The 27,121-nt window shown below is 36.0% G+C and overlaps 1 protein-coding gene across 5 annotated transcripts in view; it reads left to right on the top strand.

Moving 5' to 3' along the window:
• Bbx (BBX high mobility group box domain containing) overlaps positions 1 to 27,121 on the top strand; it is a 284,258-nt gene that overhangs the window by 120,521 nt on the left and 136,616 nt on the right. The window contains exon 4 of one of the 5 annotated variants that reach the window (XM_029567518.1): positions 17,032 to 17,148. The exons of 3 other annotated variants lie outside the window; for them this stretch is intronic. The gene's annotated coding sequence lies outside the window, so the exon portion shown is untranslated. Of the gene's footprint in view, positions 1 to 17,031; positions 17,149 to 27,121 lie in introns of those variants that run through there. One more of the 5 variants, XM_008841419.3, reaches the window with a different exon arrangement.

Below are 27,121 nucleotides of genomic sequence, written 5' to 3' on the forward strand. Positions count from 1 at the left end.
CCTCTTAATAATTAGTAGATGTATAAAACATTACCATTGAAATCTACCTGATGACTTTATATCTATGCTCAGATGCCAAGGAGCTCAGAAAGTAATCGACTGTGACTAGTAATAATTAGATGTAAAGAGATTAGAAATGCATGTGCATCTTAGTGTCAGTTGTATTAAAAATGAACTTTTCTATATGAAACTGTGTATTTTAATAGTGAAATGGAAATCTTTTTTAAAGCTTAAAACATCATTTAATTTTATGTCTTATAGGGTTTATACTGAGTACAATGTTGTATAACTGTATTAATTCAACTGTAAACCTAAAAATTTGCAGCCAGTTTTGAAAGAGATCCATCTTAGCTCTGGAAATTGTTATTGAATATCTCAATGCTGTTGTAATGCTTCTTCTAATTATATGGTTATTAAATAAATAATAAAAAAAACTTTGAAACTCACTTTGTCTTTTTGTATAAAAGTTATTTTGTAACTTTTGCTTTAGGAAAAAAATAAGATTGATAATTTTAGTAATAATGATATGCATAGTTGTCCCAGTCTTGTAATAAAATATGTGATTGCTAATATATGAATATTGGGGGCTAAACTGATGCTTTATAAGACTGCAGAACTTGGTGTGAATTAAATTGAGCAAACATATTAAATAGTCTAGTTCCAGTTGTCAAGAAAGAAACTTATTTAACTTTCTAACTACCTGAGAATTAATATGAAATCTGTTCTGTTTTAAAACATTTTTGTGGCTTATTAGGTATATCTAAAGTATTTGTATCTACTTTCCTCTTTGAATAGAAATGTGACTAGATGTTGCTTTTATGCCATGACTCTAAATACATTGCTTCTAACTATTCTATTGAAAGTTACTGTCTAGCATTGAGCACCCAATAAAAACATAATTTAACTTAATATGTATTTTCTATATGGATATTTAAGCACCAAAATATCTTAATGTCAATAAGAACAGGTATTTGTTACTGTTTTTACTCCTTATTACACTATCTTTTAAGGTCACATCTGTTAGAAATACAAATTCTGGGTTTAAGAAGGCCAGTCTGAATATAATTATGACTTTACTGAGTCATCAGAATAGAGTGGGATATTCAGAAGTTGATAGTGAAATATGTTATATGCTCTTAATTGTTAACCCAAAGTGGAGTTTAGTGAGGTCAAGAAAATTGAATTTGTGGCAGTACTCTCAGTCATTAAATATGAATATTTATGTAGAAAAATAAGGTTGGATACTTTATCTTACCTATTGAGAAAACTATGTCAATCCAACAATTGAAGGAAAGTTTTGACCCGTGATTTCTAAATATTGATCTAATTATTGCAATACAATATGTTATGTAGACGTCAATCAGAAATAGACAGGAATTCAAATTCCTGATAAAATTTAAAATTAAGTCTTAATTGTAGATGACTGCATCTTCTAGTTTATATTTACATATTTGTGTTTATATACTCATCTTAAGTAGAGTATTAAGAAACAGAAATGGTTCTATAAAAAACCAGGAGTAACCTAGGGATTGAAAAAAGGATGTCAGCACTCAGTAAATCTGGGAAATATAGTCACATGGGCAAAGTTGCATTTCAGTATCAAGAATCCCCAGATTTTTCATGACATATTGCAGTAAAAGTTATCATTTTTCTTCACACTTGTGTGATCTCTTTATTCATAGAGCAAAGCTGAAGATTACTTTGTGAGACACATTAGGTTTTATGGTTGAAAGGAGAACAGTGGTGATGGAACCATAGCTCTCAACCCGGCTGTTTGAAGTGATGCATGCCCCTGTGTTTCATATTTTATTGTCCAAAGCAGCTTCCTCGACCAAACTTGTGTTGGAGTGGCCTTGGATGAGCGACAGAGCAGAGAAAGGCTGATAGGGAGGGACAGTAGACATTTTGGCTATATCTCAAAAAAAAAAAATCTGCTTTTCTTTAGACAGAATATATATAATGTTTTAAAAATTCCAGCTGGGGTGTGGTAGCGCACGCCTTTAATCCCAGCACTCAGGAGGCAGAGGTAGGCGGATCTCTGTGAGTTCAAGGCCAGCCTGGTCTACATAGTGAGTTCCAGGACAGCTGGGGCTACAGGGAGACCCTGTCTCAAAAAGACCAAAAAAGAAAAAATTCCAAAAATAACTCTCAAACTAAAAATATGTAATTGTATTTTAGAGTGTAAATTCACAATTCTATATCCCTACTATAATTTTTTGAGTATTATTTACTGACGAAACTACTACCAAGCTTCAACAATTCTGTGAAATTTCTCACTGTTGCTGTAATGTGAGTTTGACATTCATTCCCATTCCAAATTTTCCAAACTATACAAAGTTTTTCAGTGCAATAATGTTATTTTTTAAAAAGTAATGGTAATAAAAATAAAAACATTCCAAGAAAGCACCCCAGAAGTGCATGTGTTTCACACATAAAATGACTTGAGCACAAATCCCTTTGTTGTTGTTACATGGAATACTATCTTTGCCAAATTTTAAGAGATGAAGAGCTGATAATTAAAAGTCCTTTTATGTTTGAACCTCTGAAATTTTGTCATCATTTTCACATATACATCCACACATACAAACATGACTTACTATGTAGTTTGCAAATACAATTAGAAAAGGGAACCCATGATATTTGTAATCATTTGTTACCTAAGTTTAATAAGTTATAAAACTTCTTTTTGAGCCAGGGTTTCAAATATGTAGCCCAGGCTGACCTTGAACACATGATCCTCTTGTCTCAGCCTCCCAAGTGCTGGGATTAAAGGCATGCACCACATACCCTTCCAGAACACTCAAAATATTGTTGATATATGAAGAGAAGAAATTCTTTGCCCTTTCCACTAGTAATAATTTTACCGGATATAGTTGTAGCCAAATATCTCTGTGTACTTAAGTTCAATTTCAAAAATCATTTAGAGATAAACAATGCAGACAGTGTAGGGAGCTTAATTGTATCCCAAGAGTTTCTCAGATGCTCTAGCTAAGGTCATATCCACTATATAGAGACTTTATATTATTATCTCCTTTAAGTCTTGTTGAAAATTGCTAGGCACATAGAATCTTCAGCCGATATTGATTTTCCTAATCCCACAAGTATTAAATAACACTGCCATTAGACCTGTGTGAATTAAAATGATTTAGAGATCCAGAAGTTTATAAATAATGCTTTGTATGATAGTTTAAAGTTTAACATTGGGAAATGAATATGATTAGACAGCTGTCTTTTTTTAATATACATCACATAGTTATAATAGTAAAGCATGGGTTTTGAATTCAAAGAAACGTTAGTTTGCATAGCTTGTAATCAAAATAATTTGGGCAGTTATTTCACCTCTTTGAAGCTTTGATTTCTTGCTAAGTGGGACACTTAGAATCTCTACCTTGTATGATTGTGGGTATTTAGGTAATTTTCAGGTACCTAGTATGCTGCCTGACACATGGAAGTGCTAAGAAATGGTAGAAAATGTGTTTCAGCCAGGTATGGTAGTACTTGGCTGTAATCTGCACACTTTGGAAGCTAAGGCAGGGGGATCTTTGCATGTTCAAGGCTGGCCTGGAGTACATGGTAAAGCCTTCTTGCAAAAGGTTTTGTCAAAAAGAAATGATATTGATGAGTTGTATAAGTTTACCCTTATTTGAACATCACACTATGTAGAGATGTTTCAAACCATCACATGTACTCCATAAATATGTACATCTTTTGTATGACAATTAAGAAAAAAAATTTTCAAAAGAAAAAATATGATCCAAGCCCAAGACTCTGGATACCCTATAAAATATTCTCCTACAGATATGTGGTGGTATATGTATACTTAAATTTTACTTGTGTGGTCAAATATAAACACACATATAATTCCAGGGTTCAAAAATTTTGCTGCATGCATAAGAATGTTTCATTCATGTAGGAAAGGATGAATCATATAAAAATTTTAGCTTTTCTGTTACCTAATAATTCACATATTCAATTGAGAATTTAGAAGTTGTAAGGGTAGAGTGGTAGTGGAGAGTGGATAGATGCCCTGTGCTTTGAAAATAAAATCAGCATCAGCTGCAAAATAATCCAAATTTAAATAATCTTGAAACAAGGTTAAGAACAGATCATGCTTCTGACATTTTCATCACCATGTAGAACAAATGCTACCTGGTTTCAAAAGGAATCAGCACTTTTTGTTATTATTCTCCACTAAGATTTAGACTCCTCAGAGAGTGTCTCTTTTGACATTGCCCCCCTTGTAGTCTCAGAATTAACTACAACATAGCAACATATTTCATAATTCAAAGACAATGCGAAAACAGTCTGATTTGCTTGATTCAAAATAACACATGTATGGTAAATGATCTTGGTGAAATTTTCTTGAAATTGTTTCAAGCCTTTTTCCCTAAATGAACAGTTTTTGTAAACTATCTCACAATTCAACAGGATTATTGGTAGAGTAAAATGATCTCAGAAATCAAAGTCTTCCTCATTAGAGGCTGTATTAATCTGTTTTGGTGCTGTAACGGGATACCATGGGTAGATTACTTCATCAACATTTCCCTTTTCACACTTCTGGAGGTTAAAAGGAAGGCCATGTATAAGATGTTAACAAATTAAGATTCTGTTTGGGTTTCTTCTTATGAACTGCCTTTGCTGTGTCCTCATCAGGCCTTTCTCCTAGGCCTTTCTCTCTTTTCAGAATTACACCTGTTTTATTGGGTTAGTATTCCACTCTCCCTTAATCTTTATTATGTGTTCGTTGGTCTTCTTCTCATTGGACTGAGGCTTTAACCTATGAACTTTGTGGGGTCATAGTTCTGTGCATAAACAGAAGTAGGTGTTTTTAGTACCAGAGAATGAAATGAAAACATTAAAAAATATATTTTCTAAATTATTTAATCCATAAATCAGAAATCTCATTAATTGTGGTCTTTTTTAAGGTTCTAAGGTAGCTTTCTTACCTTTGAGGTAAGAGGCATTTGAAGTTTCTGAATTCATATTTCTTCCACTTTGAAGTCATTGTGCATGAAAATTAGGTTCCTATAAGTGAGGCTATCAAATCTAAGAACTTAAAAGCCAGAAAACTGGAATAATTTATTTAATGGAGGAATTATATTGTTGTAAAATTGACTTCCATGTTATTCATTGTTATCTAGGAATAGAATGTATTTGAAAATAGGTTGAAGAACAAGAGTTACTTTTCTTAGATTCTATATTTCTATTGACTGTCTTGCCAAGCTAATTCATTTTTTAAGGCCGCATTCTTTTATTTTGTAAAACGATTGAGAAGTCAAACAACAAAATGGCATGTATTTAAGTTTTGGGTAAATGGAAAAGAAATGACATTGTGTATTTGAAGTAATGTTGTGGAAGTCAAGGAGCCTTCTTCATGGGTGTCTACTTGTGTCTTTCTTTTTTCCTATATGATGGATGTGCTGTTGCTTTTCTCATCACTGTGACAAATGCTGTCCATAAGCTATTTAAGGAAGGAGAGGTTTATTTTAGTTCATAATTTAAAGAAAATAGTCCATCATAGTGGGTAAGCCACGGCAGCTAGGCTCCTGATGGCATGAGCTTGCAACACACTTATTACATGTCACTGGACTAATGAGTAGAGAGAGTGTGGGCCAGAACTGTGGCCTGGCTGTTACCCATAAGGCTTTCACCCCCAGTGACCCAGTTCATCCAGCTAGGCCCTATCTCATAAAGGTTCCACACTCGCTGAAAATAGCACTACCAACTGAGGACCATGGGCCGTGGGGAACATTTTACATTCAAACCAAAGTAACAGTTAAATAATAGTTGTTTGCAGTCCTCAAGTAATTGCTTAAATGCTATTCACTGAGCATATAGTACTACTTGTGACTATGTGATAGTGAACTTTTTTATTATGTACATCAAGTTGATTGGTACTTGGAATTAATAGGTAAATAGCACATTTGCATGTTTTTGAATATTGATAAAGGTTCACATTTTTTGTTTGCTTGGTGTATGTTTGTACATATGTGTCCCTAGAATAATATCAGTTTTTGGTTATTGGATATCTATCTGAAACAGAAAATATAAAACAAAGCAACAATCCATTGAGTAAACACTTCTGTGTGAAAATCACTTTAATTTGTAAACTTTGTTGGTCCACCTCTGCATTTATTGACTACAGGATAAACTATTGAACAGTGATCTTATTTTGTAAATGTCAGTTCAGTTGGGTAAGATGTATTTTGACCTTTTGGTCTCCTTTTGATTTTAGTTTCTCCTAAAAGCTATTTACTTCTGAAATGATTCAAATTCAAAAACTGAAAGAAGAAAGGAGGGAGGGAAAGAAGGAGACAGGGAGGTAGGCGGAGACAGAGAAACTGAGATCTTTTTCTGACAGTTCTCTTTCAGGGCGTGTCCCCAGTGAGCCAAAGACTTCTCAGTAGAAGTTCTGTAACCACTCAATAATGCTACACTGGGGACACCAGGTCTTCAACAGGTGGCTCTTTAGGGTCCATTCTAGAGCCAAACTATAACAAGAAGAAAATTGCTCTTAATATTTTTATCTTAGAATTTCTGTGTTTTGTATAAAATAGGTACTATGTTCATTGAATATTCTATATATTCGCATACCAATTTATGTATATATGATTACATACATATAGTTCTTTCCTAGGACTTAATTCAAGGGGTTAAGAGACTTAAATTTTCATTAGAAAGTCTCTTTGTATACTATCTGTGCTTTTGAATTTGTTATTTATCTCATAATCAGTAAATGCTAGTGGGCCCAAGAACCTGAAGAGCTTTGGACATCTTTTGGCTCATTTTACATGTATACTTAATCAGCAAGTATTGGTTAATGCTTATTAGCCTTCTAACAAATTCTTCTCAGACTTCACTAGTGGCCTTGTAAGTGGAACACATGCAAAGGTTTCAGTTTTAGTATAGGCAAGTTTGTTCACTTTGGGCCTTACGAGATACAACATGATACCTGGATTCATATATATATATGTGTGTGTATGTTTGTTTGTGTGTGTGTGTGTGTGTGTGTGTGTTCCTGTGTGTGTGTGTGTGTGTGTGTGTGTGTGTGTGTCTGTATGTGTAGTGTGTGTGTATATATAATTATGTATATATGCCAGAAAGGTTGACTAGAAGTTTGCTTTTAAGTTTTATTCCAGAGAATATTTTTAGGCTATCTGTGTGCAAATAATCTGTAAAGATAATAGTTGATAACACTACATTTTAGGTTTATATTGACTTCTATAGCTTTCTCAGTTTAGTTTACAGTGTACCTCTGCTACACCTATATTCCTATCTTTAAGAGCAGTAAATTCTGCAATTATTTCATTGCTCCTTAACATTTATGGTATGGCCCCTTGTTACCAAGTGCCTTCTTGTAATGTAAGCACTCCAGGTAGTGTTTTAAGTCCTTAACATTATTATAGACACTTGGACTCTACAGGGTTCTTGAGAGCCAGACTGATGTGGAGGAGCTGGCTTCTAAGTAGGGCTTAGCAACTATCTGTGTGGTAAGCACGGTCCTTATAATTTATGCTACCTAATTGCAATGAAGAATTTTGAAATAAAAGAGATAGTAATACCTATAAGAGGTGAAGAGTATGTGCAGAGTAGCAACCCGCCCCCCCAGCTGGGCGTGTACTTGATATTTTGTCCATGCTCTCCATATAGTTTGTGAAAGCCAATGCTTTCAGCATTGTTGGAGTTAAAAAATCATCAAGTAGGTGTACTATAAAACTTATAGAGAAAAGTTTGAAATCAGCAGTCACTGTCAATCTCATTAAATGCCAAACCTCTGTCTCTTGCAGTTATTTTGTTGGCCAGTTGAGGACGAAATCATACAGGTCTTTCACTTCGTTTGGTGAAGCAAACATCTGAATGAATGATAAAATTTTAGGTTTGACAGTTTATTTGTTCCTGTTAAAATGATGATATTGTCTCTTTTTTTTCCACTTAGCTTATAAAATAATAGGTTTCCGTGTGGCATTTTTGTATGCATTTCATCTTGTTGGGTTTCCCATGCTTTCTGTCCACCTCCTCTTTCCCCATAGTACTTTTTTTGGCACTCAGTTTTCCCCCTGTCCACTTCTTCCCAACTTTCTAACTTAAACCCTTTTTTTTTTTTTCCCTAATCATGGGGCCCTTTTTTAGTTTCTGGCCTTAATCTGTATTTACTCCTACCTGGATATATGTTTAACAGGCATTGCCTTTCCTTATTCACTTAGAGACTGACTTCAGAGAATATGAAGTCTTTCTAAACAGTCTATTATGTTGATAGACTGTTGATAGTAAAGATGTCCCAGTCGTGCTTTTTTATGAATTAACTCAATATCACATTTTTGCTTATTTTCAACATAATAAATATTTTATACATTTGAGTTTATAAGTGTCTTTGGAAATATTCTTTAGAGTGTTTCCTTCCTAATGCTTATAAATAGAATCCTTCTTTGGGTGTGGAGAGATAGCTCAGTCTGTAGTGCTTAATGTGCAGGCATGGAGACTTGAGTTTGGTACATGCTTGTAATCCCAGCGCTGGGGAGGCTGAGACACAGGATCTCTTATGCTCGTTAGCCTAGCTTTATCAGTGAGCTCCAGATCAATAAGCCCTATCTCAAAAAGACCAAGGTGGATAGTTCCTGATGATTAATACTGGAGGTTGACCTCTGGCCTCCATGCACATGTGCACAGATCTGCATGCACAGGAGCAAGTACATGCACCCATTAGTAACATCTAACATGCATACACAAATATCCTTTTTTGTTTATGGAGTGCCAACTGCATAATGCTCACTGCTACTTCCTGGAGATTCATAAGCATAGGCAGAAACAAAGATTTCTTATAAGATTTGCATGCATCATATTGTTTGTTTTGGTTTGTTTTTGTGCTTTAGGATAATCTTTTGAATCATATATTGATTCTTGAGTTAGAAGGACTCAAACTAAACAAACTTAACTCAGATGGTATAAAGAGCCCTGACTTCCTAAACCTCACTTAAGGCTATCAGTGAAGGCATCATATGGGAATATTATTATTTGAATACACGTGGCAACATAGGCTCCTATGTTAAAGACTTTGTCTCTAACAGTTGGTATTGTTTTGGAAGGTTCTAGAATTTTAGGATGTAGGACCTAGATGAAGGAAGTAGGTCACTGAGGACCTGTCCTTGGGACTATATCTTACCCTGGCCTTTTTCTCTGTCCTTGCTTCCTGACTGCCATGAGGTAAGCAGCCTCATCTACCACACTTTTGCTACCATAGCATTCTGCCTTGCTTCAGGCACAAAACAAAGGACATAGATGACTTTGAGCTGTAGTCTCTGAAACTGTAAGCCAAAAATAAACTCCTTGAACTGTTTTCCTTAGGTTTTTGGCACAATGATAAAAAGTTTGACTAACAGGGAAATAGAAGAGAAGCTTATAAAGTCAAAATAGACTCCTTTTGTCAGTTGGATGGAATGGCAGTGAACTTAAAATGGCAAGCTTGAGTGAAGTATCAGATGCAAGAGGGTCTTTAGAATGTGGGGGAGCTGAGCATGGTAACTCACACCTTTAATCCCACCACTCAGGAGGCAGAGGTAGGCAGATCTCTATGAGATCAAGGCCAGCCTGGTCTATATAGTAAGTTCAAGCCAGTTGGGGCTATATGGAGACCCTGTGTAAACAAAAGAAACAAACAAGAATGTCAGGGAAAGGTTTTTCCCCCCTGAAGGTAGATAATTCCTGAAAAGTTTTTTCAGCAAATGAAGTTGATGGGATTGACTAGAAAGAAAAGGAAGAAAGAATTGGAAAAATTGGTTTAGGGGCTTTAGTGTTACCTCTGTTAAAAGATGGTACTCTGAAATATGTTATGAGGACTGTAGTTTGGAAATTTATTGAAATATTTTGGGTTGAGGTATTCAAGTAATTTTTTTTTTCAGTCCACGGGTTAGAATTTAGTGAGATTAATGATTACTAGGGGAGGATCTTTTTGTTTTGTGGTGCTGAGAATCAAACCTAGGATTTTTGTCTGTCGTTAGCTAATCAGTATACTGTGGAGCCACACCCCAGCCTAATACTTAGTTTTAAGGATTTCTTCAATGAAGGCATTCTGAAACATTTGATGACTACTAGTAATATAGCCATGTGGGGGGGGACGGGGGGAGGGGAGGAGAGGATAAAGAGAAGAGAAGAGAGAAGAGAAGAGAAGAGAAGAGAAGAGAAGAGAAGAGAAGAGAAGAGAAGAGAAGAGAAGAGAAGAGAAGAGGAGTTGTAATTGAGCCTTCCCTGTCTGTCTGAAATCTGAATTCTGGGTATCTGTCACCTGAACTAATTTAAAAATTACTAAACTAGCTATAGAGCTTGGCAATAAACAGATCATGTTTTCGGAGTATAGAGCAATAGTAATAGAGATGGAAACAACGAGGGATGAAAAAGGAAGTCAAAGATACAGTTTGGGTTTAGATATGAGTATTCAGACAGCTGCTAATGTGCTGCCAGAAGTAAGGCAATCACAGAAGCTGACAGAGGAGCAGAGGAGATGTTTTGGAGGAATTGGATTGGAAATGTAGGAAAAAAAAATAGCTGTGAGGCTATGTTTAGGATATACATAAAATTTATTGTTGGTGTTATTTGTTTCTCTTGAGACAAATTCTCACAATGTAGCCTAGGCTGGCCTTGAACTCATGATTCTCCTGCTTCGGTCTCCTAAGTCTGGGATTATAGGTATGCACCATCATACCTGGCGGATATAACTGTAAATCTTAAGTGAGTTTGGAAGAGGTTCAGTATAAACATAACATATGACTTAAGAGAGAGGTAGGACTGAAGCTTTGAAAAGTACTAAAAGAACAGAAATTGAACAGTACCTAAGTACCTAAGAACAGAAATTGGTCAAGACCTAGCTGTTTGTAAAGGAAAAAGCATAAAGGAAAGAAAAAAGTTTTATCTACTATGAGAAAAGAGTGTACGGCTGTGAAAGATGGGAAAGGTATTTTTTCTTTCTTTCTTCTTTTTTTTTCTTTTTGGTCTTTTTGAGACAGGGTCTCCCTGTAGCCCCAGCTGGCCTAGATTCACTATGGAGACCAGGCTGGCCTCGAACTCACAGAGATCCACCTGCCTCTGCCTCCCAAGTGCTAGGATTAAAGGTGTGTGCCACCACAAAGTTTAACTGAGTAATGTTGAAAAACTGAGAAATCTAAATACTAAAAAAAAAGGCTTTAAGTTAGTGATCTATGGATAAATAAAAGTCTTGAGAAAGTGGTTTTCATAGACTGGACAAGGCAGAGATCATGTTTGGTGTTTCCAGTGTTTAGTCACTGTCTTCATACAGTAATCTATAATTACATAGAAATTCAGTCTGTTAGAAACCAGAATTCAGCTTCTGTATAAAAGATTTTAATATCTCTTCTTGGATGCTGCCTTAGACTGTTTCAAGTCAAGACTTATCCAGGTAATAATACCATTTCCTCACATGCACTGAAGTGACTTTCTTTAAAATGTCACCAGCAAGCATACTTCCTAAGTGCCTCACCCACATCATTACAAGATGAGTAATCCACTCCCTGTCAGTGCCAACTTTTCTTTCATACCAAGTGTAGTGATTCTTCACCTAAAGCCTCGCTCTTTTAATAAGGATCTATTTGAAAGAGCTTTAGAGTGGTTGGCACCTGTAAGTACAATTTCTAGGCTAAGAATCAGATATGGAGTCAGCTGTTTGCAGCCACAGGGAATGGTGGTAAGGGTATGCTAGTCTCCAAGACTCACCCTAGGTAGTAACAGTGACTGGAATGATGAAAATTGGGACTTTTATTTGTGCTTTATATGTTAAGTTCTCTGTATATGTATGTGTGTTAACTTTTTAATGTGTGTAGTGTTTTCGTCTTAGTTTTTATAGTGACCTTGACATATAGGTACTCATTTTTCCTGCTTATTAAAGAACTGAAGCTCAGAACACTTGAATATATTGTTTGAATTTCTTGACTATTTAAAATACAGAACTGGAATTAAGTCTACTTCTTTCTGACTTTCCAAAGACTATATTCTTTACATGGTTCGTATGGTTTTATGATGTGTTTGAAATTTGAACTCTAACATCTTTGATAGCAACATTTACCCCAGTGTGAGAACCCTCTGTCTCATTACTTTTTCTCTTTTCTGTCAGCTTGGGAAGAATACATTGCTACTTTCATTTGCTTAGGTGAACACATTGCCATTTGTTGTTGATTAAGTGAGGTATTTGCTGTTAAATATTATTAATTATTATTATTGTTTTATGGGAGAGGGTCTTGCTATGAAGCCTAGCCTGGCCTTCGAATCTTTCTGCCTCTGCCTCCTGAATGCTGGGATACTAGGTGTGCACTATTGTGCTAAGCTAAGGAAAGTTTTTATTTTTATTTTGAAATAGGGTCTTGCTATGTGTCCAGGCTGGCCTTAAACTCAAACTCCTGCTGCCTCAACCTTCTGAGTGCTGAGATGTGCATCCAAGTTGTTCTATGTTTGCAGAGGACAGATGAGACCATCAGATCCCCTGGAACTGGAGTTACAGTTTTTAGCTGCCATGTGGGTGCTGGGATTCAGGCCCGTGTCTTCTGCAAGAACAGCCAGTGTTCTTGACTGCTGAGCCATCTCTCCAGCCCTAAACTGTTAGATATTTTTAATCTTTGTATAAACCTGATGAAAGTTAGGCCCATATTCCTTCAACATTTTATTATAAAGCTCATTCTCACAGGTAGATTTGACTTTTATTATTTTTCATGCATTTTATTTAATAGTCACGCATACATAGAATGTGTTTTGATGAAATTCACCTCCCCCATTTCTTCTGCTCCAATTTCTCCCCTATCCTCCTCCATACTTGTCCCTCCCAATGTCATATGCTCTCTTTCTAATTTTTTTAAAAAATATTTGTTGAGTTCATTTAGTGTTGTCCATGTGCGCATGGGTGTGGGACCATCTACTGGAGCATGAGTAACCTCTTAGGGCCTGCATTCCTGAAAAAATTAACTCTCCCTTCCCTCAGCTGTTATCAATAGCTTATCCATACCAGTAGCTTCTTAGGTAGTGATGGGACTTCATGAGCCCCTCCCTGACCCATGCTGGACTTTTTTTTTTTTTTCATGGTGGACTTTTGACTGGTTGGATCTTGTGTAAGTCTTGGGCATGTAGTCCCAGCTGCTTTGAGTTCATGTGTGCATCTGCGTTGTCGTGTTTGGCAAATAGTGTCTCACTGCAGTTGTCCACTAGCTCTGGCTCAGGCAATCTTTCTTCCTCCTCTTTTGATAGTCCCTGAGCCTTGTGGGGAGCGACCACAAGGTATGAGCATACTACCTTGAGGTATGATATAGATGTCCCATTTAGAGCTGAGCACTCACTTCATAGTCCTTTATTCTTTGCACTTGATCAGCTGTAGGTCTCTGTATTATTTGCTTTCTACTCTAAAAAGAAGCTTGTCTGATGATGGTTGAGAGCTGCACTATTCTATGGTAAAAATATAGAAACTTGGCAGTTTATTTCTATGATCATTTATCAGAATAATAGTAGTAGGTTCTCCCCTATGTTACTATATTTATTATGTCTGTTATCTGTCTATCCCTCTGTCTGTCATCAGTTCAACTTAAATTTTAATACTGTTCAACAAAAACCATCGGCATCATTATACTGCCTCTTAAATATGTCATCACGTTTTTGTTATTAATTAGAAATCCGTATTTATGCACACTTTTTTTTCTTTTGATATAAAATCTGCATTTACTGAAATGTTCAAATAATTAATTTGATGACTACATACACTAATGTAATATGAATACTGATAATCCTGTAAAACACTCTTGCAGGTATTTCTTTTTAGTCCCATTTTTAAGACGCAGAAACTTCAGCATAGAACAGTTATCTGCCCCGGCTTACACTGCTAATCAGTAACAGAGCTAGGATTCAAACTCTGCCCATATGGCTCTAGAGTTTGTGCTCCTAACTATATCACACTGCCTGCAGAAGGTCTTCACACACTGACACACCCTTTACATTCACAGATATGTGCACAGATATGCTGTTTATCTTTAACATGAATGTGTAGACATAGAAGTGACACACTATTTTATTGAGAGCAGAAATATTCTTCTGGAAATGTATTGGTTCCTCACAAGGCACAGCAGTAGGAATTAAGAGCAACATTTTTCTATAATGAAGTAAGTTCCCTTTATCAAAGGTTAGAGTGAGTGGTTGGATGAATGCCTCAACCCGCATCCTTCCTACCGTTTCCATATGTACTGGTAAAGTTGCTGGTGACAATGCTGAGGGTCAGGAAAATCTCAAAACACAATTTAAACAAGGGTAAATACCATTCAGCATTTTGCATTAAAGAACTTTTTTTTTTGCTGTATCATAATTCATAGGAAATTGTTTGTGTATGTGTGGTATACATGGTTCTACTTATTTTTCTACTTCATGATCTAAAATAATAGTATTGGTAATTTTATAATTCATACAGTTATGAAATGTGTACAGTTTTTAAAAGCTGTAGTCATTAGTTGAACTGTATCTCTTTTTCTTAGTATTACTTTTTTTATTATACCAAAGAGAGGCAATTTTTAACACATTTTTCCAGAAATAATTTGAAGCAGGTTACATAATATATATTATTTTTTAAGTTTAAGGGGGGAAAATAGAAATAAGAAATAAAAGACCAAAGGATTTGCCAACATAGGTCAACTTTGGTGGAGTAATGATGGTTTCCATTAGCTCTGCTCTTTCTTTTTTTAAATCCTAATGAGTTCATTGGGCTTGCTAACAGAGCATAGGGTGGGAGTTTATTTACATTTTTAACATAGGAACTGAGTGGGATTTCTTGGTCTTTCCCAATAAAATGCATAACATATAATAATTTGATCATTTTTTTAAATGATGGGGGGAGGTTGTAGCACTTAAGTGAACAGTGAAGTTTTTGAACTCTATTCTCTTTCGTGTATTGTGTTTATTCCTAAACCATGTGTTAAAAATTGATCATGATTCTTTTCTCAATATTTAAAGGATGAAAAAACTACTATCATGTAGTTTGAAAAATAATCTTAATAGCACTAAAAACTGAACTAGGAAAAAGAAAAGCATGTAGTTAGTAAAACTTGGCTGGTCACTAGAGGGCAGAGCAGTACTGTACTTTTAGCCTTTCTTGTAATTTTCTGTTTTAAAAATTGCTGACCATGATGGAAAAAGATATCGATAAATAATTGAATAGAGTTTTCTTTGTGTTCTTATTGTCTTTCCTGGCTGTAAAATCCAATAACATGCTTTGCACTTGTATCAAGGGAGCTTTTCTGGCAATTACATTGCTCACTTCCAAAAGGGCATTGTTATTTAGAGGAGCATAAGCACCCTTGAAGAAAAAACGCTAATGCTTAGAAAGAGTGGTGCATGAAGTCATCCTACCCTGAAGCACTCTCAATGGGACCATAGGGCCGACATCAGGTCTGACTGAGAATAGTTCTTTGCTAGCACTTACCTCTAAGAATTCACTGACAAGCAGCATATCTTTTAATTTTTCTGGTCAGTTGCCTATGTTAGATCATTAACTGAGATCTTGAAGGTACAAATTTGTAAAATCATATTAATGAACTCTAGCTCTTTTTTTTTCAATAAAAATATTCTTTTTAATTAAAAGAAGCATTTCATTACAACAGCATTAACCTATTCAATAACATTTTTCTGAGCTAGGGTACATCTCTTTCAAAATTGGCTGTACATTTCTAGGTTTACAGATGAATTATTACGCTTATATAATCTTTTACTCATTATAAACTCTATAAGACATAAAATTAAATGAGGTTCCAACGTTTAAAAAAGATCTCCACTTCGTTGTCAAAACACACAGTTTCATACAGAAAAATTCATTCCAGGGCTCTTGACATTGAGACGTTTTCACATGCATTTCTAATCTCTATATACATGACTATCACTGGTCACAGTCACCCACCTTCTGAGCTCCTCGGCATCTGAGCATGAGTACAAACTCGTCAGGTAGACAGCCTTCCTCTCCCACTAGAGCCTCCATACTCTGTTATCCCTGCCACTGTCCACTGTGCTGTCAGCACCCCTATCCATTCCCCCCTATCTGCCCTTCTGGCAAATCTAGTCAGCCAGAGGTCCCTGTTCCAGGAGGATCAGCTGTTCCTTATCAATGGCAATCCATTGTCAGTATTCTTTTGGATAGAATTGGGGTCTGCTGTTCATATTTCCAGTAGTATGTTGGGTTACTGTCTGGAAGAGCCTTTATCTATCCTGGCCAAGAACTCGACTGAAGGTATCACCTGTCTGGCTTTGCTGTTTGTCAAGTAATCTAGCTCTTTTTAAAATCTTAAAATTTGATCTATCTGACAACTTCACTCAACTTTGTTTCAGTTTTAAGTTTTCTATTATTCTGATAGACTTTTATTCTGGTTTATTTTTTTCTGATATATTTTAGAATATTCTGAGTAACCTACAAAGTTCATTGTCCTATAAGGTAGAAAACTTGCCTTCATTATATAGCGTTTTATTTGATTTAATAAAAAATTGGGTTTATATACTATCTATTTCTAATAGGGACAGCACAGGATATCAGCAAAAGTGCTGAGTCTTAGGGTCAGATCTGGAGCCCTAGTTATTGATTTGCTTATGACCTCTGGCAAGTCATGTTACCCCCATATTCTAAATTGAGAACTATGTTTCTTTGTTTGTAGTGAGGTTGCTTTGAGAATTGTATACGGGTGTGTATCTCCAAAGATGAAAACTGGTGAAGATTAGTGTTGACAAATAGATACAATTTTAAGGAAGCCTCAACAATGACTTTTGGATGGATGGTTGTATCACAGCTTTAGTAACATTAGGGCACCTATTACTGAGTAAATGGTACCATAAATATAGTTTCCAAACCCAAGTTAAAGTTGTCAACATCTTCTCTATCTCTGACTTTCTCTGGCTGCTTAATCCCTGCAACTGCAACTGACTTTCAGCTCTGTGTTTCTGTCTGTTGGTTATTCCATGTTTCCTCTCTCTGTTTCTCCTGACTGTCTCTGGTCTCTCTCTGTGTTTTTCTTGTCCCAGGCACTCTCAGGAAGACCCCAAGCCTCTAGCAGTACCTGGTACCATCTCCAGCATGTTGTAGATGTGGAGGACTCACTGGGATATTGAGAAATACCAGAGGCGAGTTGTTCCACTGTAGTAAGTCAATCAGCACTTATAAAGTGACTACTGTTCACAGAGCAGTTGTTGGTACCTTGGCGGGGGGGGGGGGGGGAGAATGAGTTAGAACAGTGCAAAAGACAGACTTGTACATTCTTCACAGGGTATCTTACAGACTGGCTCCAAATGCAAATGAAGGCAAGAGAATTCATATAAATGAGTTGTGATGTTTGTGTGTTGAGGAGAGCTTGGGTTAATGAATTATACAAGTCAGTGGTATTAATGAGGTTTCCTGTATGAATTTAAAATGAGGGTTTGAAATATGACTTGAAGAACCATGAGGCAAGAAAGGGTAGCAATAATTTCTGTAAAGACTTTGTCAAGCTTATTTGCTTGCCTGTGAGTGAATATCTGTGAGGAGGCATTCAAATGTTCTTGATAACAAAATTAACATAGACTGTTAGAACATTTTAAACACTAAGGTAAAATAATAAACTTCAGAATAACAATTATGTTTTATTTTCATACTGGGAATTATTTTTGCTGACATATTTTATCAGTACCACCTAGTACACACCATGATTTTCAAAGTTGGAAATCAGACTTTGCTGCATATTGACTTCCAGCGCAGAGAGTTGTATAACACTAGGCAACTGCTTAACAACACAGACTCTCAATTTCCTTGTTTGTAAATTGCAATTGAAAATATTTATGATAGAGCTAAGAGATGGCTCAATGGTTAAGAGCAGATTGCTCTTACACAGGACTTCCTCAGTTCCCAGCACCAGCATGGCGGCTAACAGCTGTCCTAAACTCCAGTTCGCGGGGATCCGATGCCCTCTTCTGGCCCCCGGTGGGCATTGCATGACACTGGTTCACAACATGCATGCAGGGAAAAGTCATACACATAAAATAAAAATTTTTTAAATTAAAAATATATTTACAGTGATAAGATTATGACTATGTTACTTGAGAATACAACTTTAAAATAGTTTGTTAAATACTGAATTATTTCTGAAAGCTTTTTAAAAATAGAAATTTTTTCACAGGCCTTATAAAATACTGTATATAAGAATATTTATAGCATGTAACTAAAATACAAAGAACAACGTGAACATAAATAACTGAGCACCTACCACTAACTCAGGAAGCAGAGCATTACATTGTCTTTGTAGTTCACAGTGTGGCCCTGCCAGGCTCTACCTTCTGAATGTTAAGCTCAGTAATTCTGTGTTTGTCTTGATAGTTTTTCATTTGTTCTCAATATGAAGTTTTGCTTGTGCCTGAATTTTCTTCTGCAATACCTATTCTACTCAATATCATGTCGATGTGTCATCTTGTTCATACTTTTAATCTGTAATCATGTTTGTTTGTGGGCTTTCATTGTACGAAAATGCCATATTTCACTTTCATCTGATGGCTGTTCAGGCCCTTTCCATTGTCTGTGCATGTGTGTGTTATTGGGGGAAAACCTGTAAAGAACAGTTGTGCAGATGCCCTCCTTATTTTTGTGCATATTATTTATCTAGGGTTTCTGTTCAGAAGTAGAACTGTAAGGTCAAAGTTTGCCCAACTTCAAACTCCACAAGAGGACAATTTCCATAGATTTTGTTAAGTTTGTATTTACATCAGCAGTGTCATTCTTCCTTTCTCTAGTTCTAAGGTTCTCTTTGTTCTTTGTTAGATTTTCTTTTTTAAAAATATTTTATTTATTATTTTTATTTTATGCATTTGAATGTTTTGCTTGCATGTATGTAAGTACACCTGTGTTGTGTAATGCCTGCAGGGGTCAGAAGAGGGTGTTGGATTCCCCTGGAACTGGAGTTACAGATGGTTGTTAGCCACCATATGGGTGCTGGGAATTGAACCTGGGTCTTCTGCAAGAGCAGCCAGTGCTCTTAACTGCTGAACCATCTCTCCAGCCCCAGATTTGATTCTTTTCAATATAGGGATGATTTTGAAGTTTTGTTTTGTTTTGTTTTGTTTTTTAATATCATCTTAATAACCCTGATAACCCTCATTTTTTTAGCTTTATTTTTTGTAGCAGCATCTTGTGTTTCTCTCTTTAACAGTAGTCACATGCACTTTTCCTCAGAAAACTTATATCAATAATATAGAGTTATGATGAATGAAAAATCTCACCTCTCCCTGACTTCTAAAGACAGTGTGTGCAGAGAAATACATACTTTTCTTAAAATGGTTTTCCCTTAATTCAAGTTGAAAAAGCAAAAGAATGATCCACAGAAGATTATTTGCAAGCTGTAGTGTTAAACGTGTTTTTGATAAACGTGTTTTGTTTGCCTGAAGAATGTTCTAAACTCTCTAGTATATGACTCAACTTGTGTTCACCTCTCTCCATTTCTGCCTTCAACCACTTTTCATTCTCTTAGTAATCCTGCTGATATTGGATTATATTTGTGTACAATTCATTCCAATTTTAATATCAGAAGTTCTTCTTAACCTCCAGATATATGTATTTAGTGATTCATAATTTTAGTATCACTTTTTGCCTATTGTAAACCTGTTGCCAGTATTTACTACATCTGTTTTATAAGGTTCTCAGGGAAGAATATCAGGATTTACCCTGTTGCCTAGTATTTAACTATTTAGTAGCTATTTATTAAATATAGAAAGGAAAGGTGTAAATACAGTAAATGCTCATGTGTTACTCCTTTATCCATAAGTAATAATTTTGCTAAAGTCCTTGGGGGAAAAACTAGGAGTATTGAAAATAGACCTGTTGTTAATAGGTGGCTGTGTTAAAACACAATTAAATCATATCTTCTTGAACCTCACGCTTGAAAAATGTATATGGTAGACCAATAATCTATAAGATATCTTTTGGCACCAACATTTTACATTCACGCTTGAAAAATGTATATGGTAGACCAATAATCTATAAGATATCTTTTGGCACCAACATTTTACATTCTTTCTTCTAATTAAAATGAAAAATAGTTGCTATTTGTCTGGGAACCCTACCCAAAGCTTGAATCTGTCGACCTGCCTGGGCTTTAGGTTCATATTTGTGTCACAACAATCTGCCAATTATTGCCTCTTATAACCATAACAAGTAGGGCATATGTTCAACTCTCCTTTCTGTGTTTAAGACTGGTTTTTGTTCTAGAGAAAGAATACGTTTATGTTCCCCCACCTTGGGTTTTTGTTTTGTTTAAGAAAGTGTAACAAATGCCTTTGGCTTCCCAGTTTCATTTATCACAACAAAAGCTTGAGGTCTGTGCTCTTGCCTCTGCTTTTCTTCACCCAACCCCTGTCTGTGGCCAGAGTAACTCATTCTGCCCTTTTTACTTGCTGTGCAATGTAATCTGTAATCCCAGGTCTTTTTTCACACTCAATTTGCCATTTTTGAGTTGTGTTGGGCTTTTCCTTGTAGTCAGTGGGTCTGTCATTATGTGGTGCAAGAAGCAAGTTGTTCTTGGCTTTCTGCTCTGGCTCCTCTACTGAGGAGCTACTCTTGAGGGGCTGTTTCCTTTCCTTGCTACCTTCACTCAGTCTTCCTGAGCCTATTAAAGTTTTTTTTTTCTAATCCTTTTGTGACAAAGTTTCTAAGCAAGCTTCATTTTGTGACTGACTCCTTCTGAACTGAGCACCACAAGCAAGTGATTTCGGAGATCAGGCTGCAAAGAGCAGGGATGCAAGGCATCTTAGCCCTTCCTGCATCTCTTGTGAGGCCCTAGCCATAAAGCTGCATACTTGACCATTAAACGAAGTTAAATAGGTTCTTTTTGACCTTCACACAGGGACCGAAAATAATCTAATTTCTCCATAATGTTACTCTTCTGCTTTGTGATAATCGTTTGTTTGATGGAATTTACACTAAGAAAAGAATGAAACAAGAGAAGAATTTTGCATGTAAAAAATGAAACAGGATAAAACTTTTTTTTGTTGTTGTTGTTGTTGTTGTTTTGAGGCAGGGTCTCCATGTAGCCCCAGCTGGCCTGGAACTCACTATGTAGAACAGGCTGGCCTTGAACACACAGAAATCTGCCTGACTCTGCCTCCCAAGTGCTGGGACTAAAGGTGTGCACCACCACGCCTGGGTAAGGATAGAACATTTTTGATGACGGCTTTATTTGTAATAACATTTACTTATATAAATCAAGTTTGTAATTGAAAAAAGTCATCTTAGATTTTTAGAAATCATGGAATTACTTATTAAAAGAGTAGCTGTTAACCTCTACCTGTAGTTTCGTACACTGCGAAGATGTGAATTCTACTGGGCTATATCGCTATGGGGTTAAGAATCTGGATGTGGTTTTACCTACTGCTTACTTAACAGAACTCTAAGAAAGCATGCTTTTCCAAGTGTCCATTTTTCTAAAGAAGCAGTAACATCCTATCTTGAAAAGAACAGATACTTTCTGTTCCTCAGGAATGCCAGGAGAGAAGCATACTTGTAAGGCCAAAATAGTAGAAATTATATGAATAGAAAACTTTGCTGATAAGAGAATGCTTATTCTAACCACTCTTATACTGTCTCTTTGATTAATGTAAAAGACTTGACCTGTTAAGTATGCACATTAATATTTCAAATTATCAGTGATAAGTGTCTTTTGTAGTATTAATTCACTTAGCATTTTATTAATTAGGTCAGTCTTGAAAGTGCTTCACCAAGCTTGCAACTCTAATTTAGCATTCTTATTTTAATTTAATGTCTTCTGAAAGAATCTCTGACTTCAACTGCAACAAATATTAAAAAATAAAGTGCCAATAACTTGGACCATCCTTAAATACAATATTTTGCATATTTTGTCCTTTTACAACTGTAATACAGCAAAGTTGGTAATGAACGTGAAAGCTCAGAGTTGATCTTTGTGTAATTATTCAGGTAATTATGCCCAAAGTAGATCTAGCTGTATTACTAAAAAGCATTTTGTTAAAGTAGTCCCAATGGCTTCCTTCCAATTTATGTATTTCTGGAACAATGTTCATTTTGTCTGAGTTCATATATAGATAAGAAAACAGTTAAATGTTCACATGGGCTTGTAATTTTGAGGAAACAGACTTGAGCAATGAGTTTCTTTTCCTGAAGTTAATTCCCCAGTATGTCACCATTCATTATGTTACCTGTAAAACCATATTTCTAAAAGGCTGTTAGGTTTTTTCAAAACAAATATCACTGAGTGTTTTCTTTGTTTGTTTGTTTTTTGGTAAAACCAGTAGAAGAGAATAGAGCAGATACAGTTGAAGAGTCACCATTGTTTTGGGGAATCAGTGTCCCCAAGGATGCTTGTCTGGACACCAGAACATTTTTAAACAGGATTCTTCTGTGGATGTCAACCCGTTTCCTCCCAACTTTCTGAATGTGTGTGCTTCTTTCATATTCAGCCAGCTAACTCCTTTCTCTGTGTCTGCTTTGAATGGTTGTCATTACCCTTAGGTTAAGGTCTGTTTTGAGCTTAGAGGAAGTTTAGGTGTTTCCCTCCCCCCATCTACTTATAGTTACTTGAAGTTATTTAACCCTACACAGCATCTACAGATAGGTTTGTTATAAGTAGATAGGTGGTGCTGCTTCATCTGTGAGTCCTGTCCTACTCAATGAGCTAGGGGTTTGTATTTTCATTACTTTGTAACCTGCCAGCTGCTAAGAACTAGTCTGGAGCTCTTGAGTTGGACAACTTGTAGATTTCAGGGCCAAGGCAGGGATGGCTAGCAGGCTCTCAGGATCTACCTACCATTCCCCCACACCCTAATGCTGGAGTCACAGGCATGCACAGCCATGCTCCATTTTTTACATGGAGGCTGAGAATTTGAACTGAGAGACTCATGCTTGTCAGCAAGAGTTCTTACCCACTGGGCAGCCATCTCCCAGCCTATATATTTGACTTTAATAAAAAATAAAATAAAGCTTATTTTTAATGGGATGATGATCTTGATGTCATTTTAATGATTAATAACTGGTTTACAATTTTGAAAACATACTATATAAAATTAAGAAATTTAGGCAACTGATACTTAATTATCTCTTATCAACACTTGCAACATCCACCTTCAACCTCTTCATTCTCTCCCTCCATCCTGCTCTCTCTCCCTCTCTCCCTCCCTTCTTTCTTTCTCTAGCTCTCTCCCCTTTAAGTTGATGTTAGTTTTTTATGATTTGTTTCTTCTTCCTAAAAGCAACTTTCCTAAAATGTGGTTAATTGAGGAATATCTGGAGGTTTAGGATTGGCATTTAATCCTTAAATGGATTAAATGGATTCCATTCTGCTGAACAGATTTTTTTCTTAATTGTTATTTCTATTTATAAGACCTACATTTCCTTCAGCAAAAGTAGTTTTATTCTCACAGACCAGAAGCAGCTATCTGAAATACATTCATTGACCCAGAGGAGTGTCTTAGTTGCCCAACAGAAGTTATTTGATTTGGGGGCAGTGTAAAGAAATCAAAATAAATGTTCACATTTGATTTGTCAGCTATAATAAGCATTTCTGCCTATACCTTCTAATCTTGAAATCCACAGGTAGTGTATTTTGATGTTGAGATTTGTCCATATTTGTGCTCACACACCATTCAGACTTTTAATAAGAGAGCTTAATTGACAAATCTCAGTATTGCTTCTGAATTGTTTTGATCCCCAAAAGGGAAAAAAATAAAATCTTCTCAGGATTGACTTGTGAAAGCAAACATCTCAATATTATAAACAAGAAGAGAGAGAGAAAAAAAATTATGTGTGTGTTACTTGGTGAAAAGTGGTGAATACTTTATTTCACCAAAGAAAATCAATTCAAAGAATGAAATGGACAAGGCCAGTTGTATACTGAGAGTTATGTCTCAAAGTGTGTTTAGGAGCAGTGTAAAACTATTTACACATTTTATGAGCTCTATATAGGGCTGCAAACTGATGGTCTTTTTGAGAAATCAGAGTTGTAAATACTTAGGTCAGGAAAGAATATTAAGTCCCCAGTGTAACTAAATATTCACAATGGAATAGTACATTGAAGTAATAAATATTGTATTTATGAATGTGAGCTAATTTTAAGATTCCATTTTTTTATATTCTTTTTTTTTTCCCGAAATCTATCTTCAAAGCCTTTACTTATGATTCTTCACCTCATTTTCTACAGAAAGATTAGTTTGGGAAGTCCCAAACACTAGATCCTGCCTAGTAATAAAAGACCTTATTAAAGCTTGGAAAATTTTAAATGCTGTTTTTCATTTGATCATTTTCAAGTGGAGTGTATTCTTATGGTTATAGTGATCAATTGAGAAGTAGAGCAGATGCCTTGGATTCACATGTGTGAGACTCTAAGGAGTTCTTCATCTGAGCTCCCAGACTAGAACATAAAATGATTAATTATTATACATATTCACATACAGTTCAGCACAGATTATTTGGGAAAGATTGTTCTTTTGTTCAGACTATAATCTGCAAAGTAAGTGTTGGTAGGGTTTAACTTTTTCCATAGGAAAATCCTTGCTGTGCACGTTGAACTGAAGGGAATGTGGAACCATGTGACCTCAGTCTTCAAGCATAAGCTGAATGCCAGGCAAAGAACCTGAGTAGAAAACATTTGGCAGCCTCTTTAGAAACCTCATTCAAACTATGCTTTTGAAATTGTGATGTGTCATACTATGACCATATCTTCAAGATAACATCTAAGTATCTAATTGTCATCTGTGAGTTATTTATAGGTTGAAGCCAGGGATAGTATAAGAGAGTGGCTGAAAGGAAATATAGTTAGCACTACATTATTATTCTGCTATAGTCCATGGGCATACAGTGTGCCAAGTTAGTTACAGCTTTCTAGATAATATAGCATTTTATAATAAATTTTATCCTTTTCAAATGTCATACTTTTTTTTTCAATCACAGGTACCTTTAACAGCAATGAGTGCTCAGCCCATATCTCATCACTGTGACAAGTACCTGCTAAGAAAATACTTAAAAGGAAGAAAGATTTATGTTGGTGCAAGGTCTCAGAGGCTTCAGTCTGTGTTTGCTTGGTCCCTTTGCTCTGGACCTGAGGCAAGGCCAGACATCATGGTGGAGAAGGCAGGTTGTAGCAGAGCTCCTCACCAAAAGGGATCTGGACAGGAAAGGGCGGGAGAGAAGTAGGGAGAGGGGCAGGACCAGGTATATCTTTTTAGGACAGACCCCCTGTGACCTGCTTCCTCCAAGTCTCCCAGGACTAGCGTATTATGAACCCATCAGAGGTTTAATCCATTGTTTAGGTCAGAGCTCTCAGGATTTAGTCAATGTTCAAAGACTATGACCAAACCTTTAACACATGAGACTTTTGGGACAGGGACCATGTGTCCAAGCCCTAATACTACATTTATTTTGACTATCAAAAGACTTTTGGTCATTTTAGTAATTTGGCTTTTAATGAAGCAGAATTTTTATACTTGGTGAAAAGCATCAATGACTAACTTTTAAAACAATGTTAAACTTCAGTTGTCTTAAAAAATGTTAAAACTTTCTCAATGATAACTAAAAATGAAAAATTAATTCCATGGATGACTTTGTACTTAGTCTCAGCTTTCTTAATTTTGAACTTGTTCTGGGATCTTGAGCAAATTTCATAATTTTGACCTGAATTTCTTCTTTCAATGGGGAAGTTAAGTTGAATATTATCAAAAGTTTATCCTAGCTGTATAATTCTATGATTGCTTTGAGTGAATAAGTTTCTGTTTTGTGTTGCTATAATAGAATACCACAGACTGGATAATTTATAGAGAAAAGAATTGTTTTATTTTGGCTCTGGATACTGGGAAGTTCAGCATGAAGCTGCCATTATCTGACAAGGGCCTTCTCTCTGCTTCATCCCAGGGTGGAAGGCCGAAGGGTGAAAACACTATGCACACTAGATAGTAGCAAACAAGAAGTCAAACTCAATTCTACAGATCCACTTTGAAGGTAGTCACACTCACTCCTACAATAATGGCGGCAGTCCAATCGTGAGAATATGGCTTCTCATGAACCCACACTCTTTTAAATGTTCCATGCCTGGGCCAGCAAGATCGTTCAGAGAGTAAAGGCACTTGCTGCCAAGCCTGATGACTGACCTGAGTTTGAATCTTCTGGAGTCAAAGGGTAGAAAGGGAGAATCAACTTTAATTGGGTTGTCTTCTGACCTCCACACACATGCTGTGACATAGCCTCCTCCTCCCGGTAAGCTGACGTAATAATTTTTTAATGATTTTTATTTCATGTATATGAGTGTATTGCCTGCATGTGTGTAAGTGTACCCATGTCATACAATGCCTGAAGAGGTCAGAAGAAGGCGTTGGATTCCCTGGATCTCCCGGAACTGGAGTTGGGGTAGTTTTTAGCCACCATGTGGTTGGTGGGAACTGAACCCTCAAGAGCTGTCAGTGCTATTAACCACTGAGCCATCTCTCCAGCCCCTAATAATATATATTTTTTTGTTTCAAGTCTTACATTTAAATTGAGAATTAAGTTTCTAACTCATGCAGTTAGGGAATCACATTAAAATCATAGCACAGTTCAAAATGAGTAGAAGTAGTATCCTTAAGTCTAGTTAGATGATGTTAATAGAGAAAAAGTCTCACACTGACTTTTAAGAAAGGATTTATCATTTTTATTTATGTTTATGTGTCTGTACCTGTATGTATGGGTACATACATGTGCACATGGTTGCCTGCAGAGTCCAGAAGAGGACATCAGATCCCTAGAGTCACCTGATGATGTGAGTGCTAAGAATGGAACTTGGATCTTCTGCAAGAACAATATACACTCTCAACTTGCAGAGCCATCTCTTCAGCCCTTATGTTGCTTTTTAGCAGACATTTGATGGGATTGAAAAGAAAACAAGTGGTGATAGAGAAATTGCACATTATCAAAACCTTATATGGGTTGTAATACCATTGAGATTTGTGTAATGACAGAAAAGAATTTTTTTCTTGGGGTATTTTCATATACTGTAATAAGAGTTAATCTATTACTGAGAAAATGGCCATTGAAAAATGTTTTTAATAAAGCTTTGTTTTTATATTTTTAAAATGTCAACATTTTTGTTTTCATGCCCTC

This window comes from Nannospalax galili, unplaced genomic scaffold, assembly GCF_000622305.1.
Source record: "Nannospalax galili isolate Female #2095 unplaced genomic scaffold, S.galili_v1.0 scaffold261, whole genome shotgun sequence".
In the NCBI taxonomy this organism is placed as follows: Eukaryota; Metazoa; Chordata; class Mammalia; order Rodentia; family Spalacidae; genus Nannospalax; species Nannospalax galili.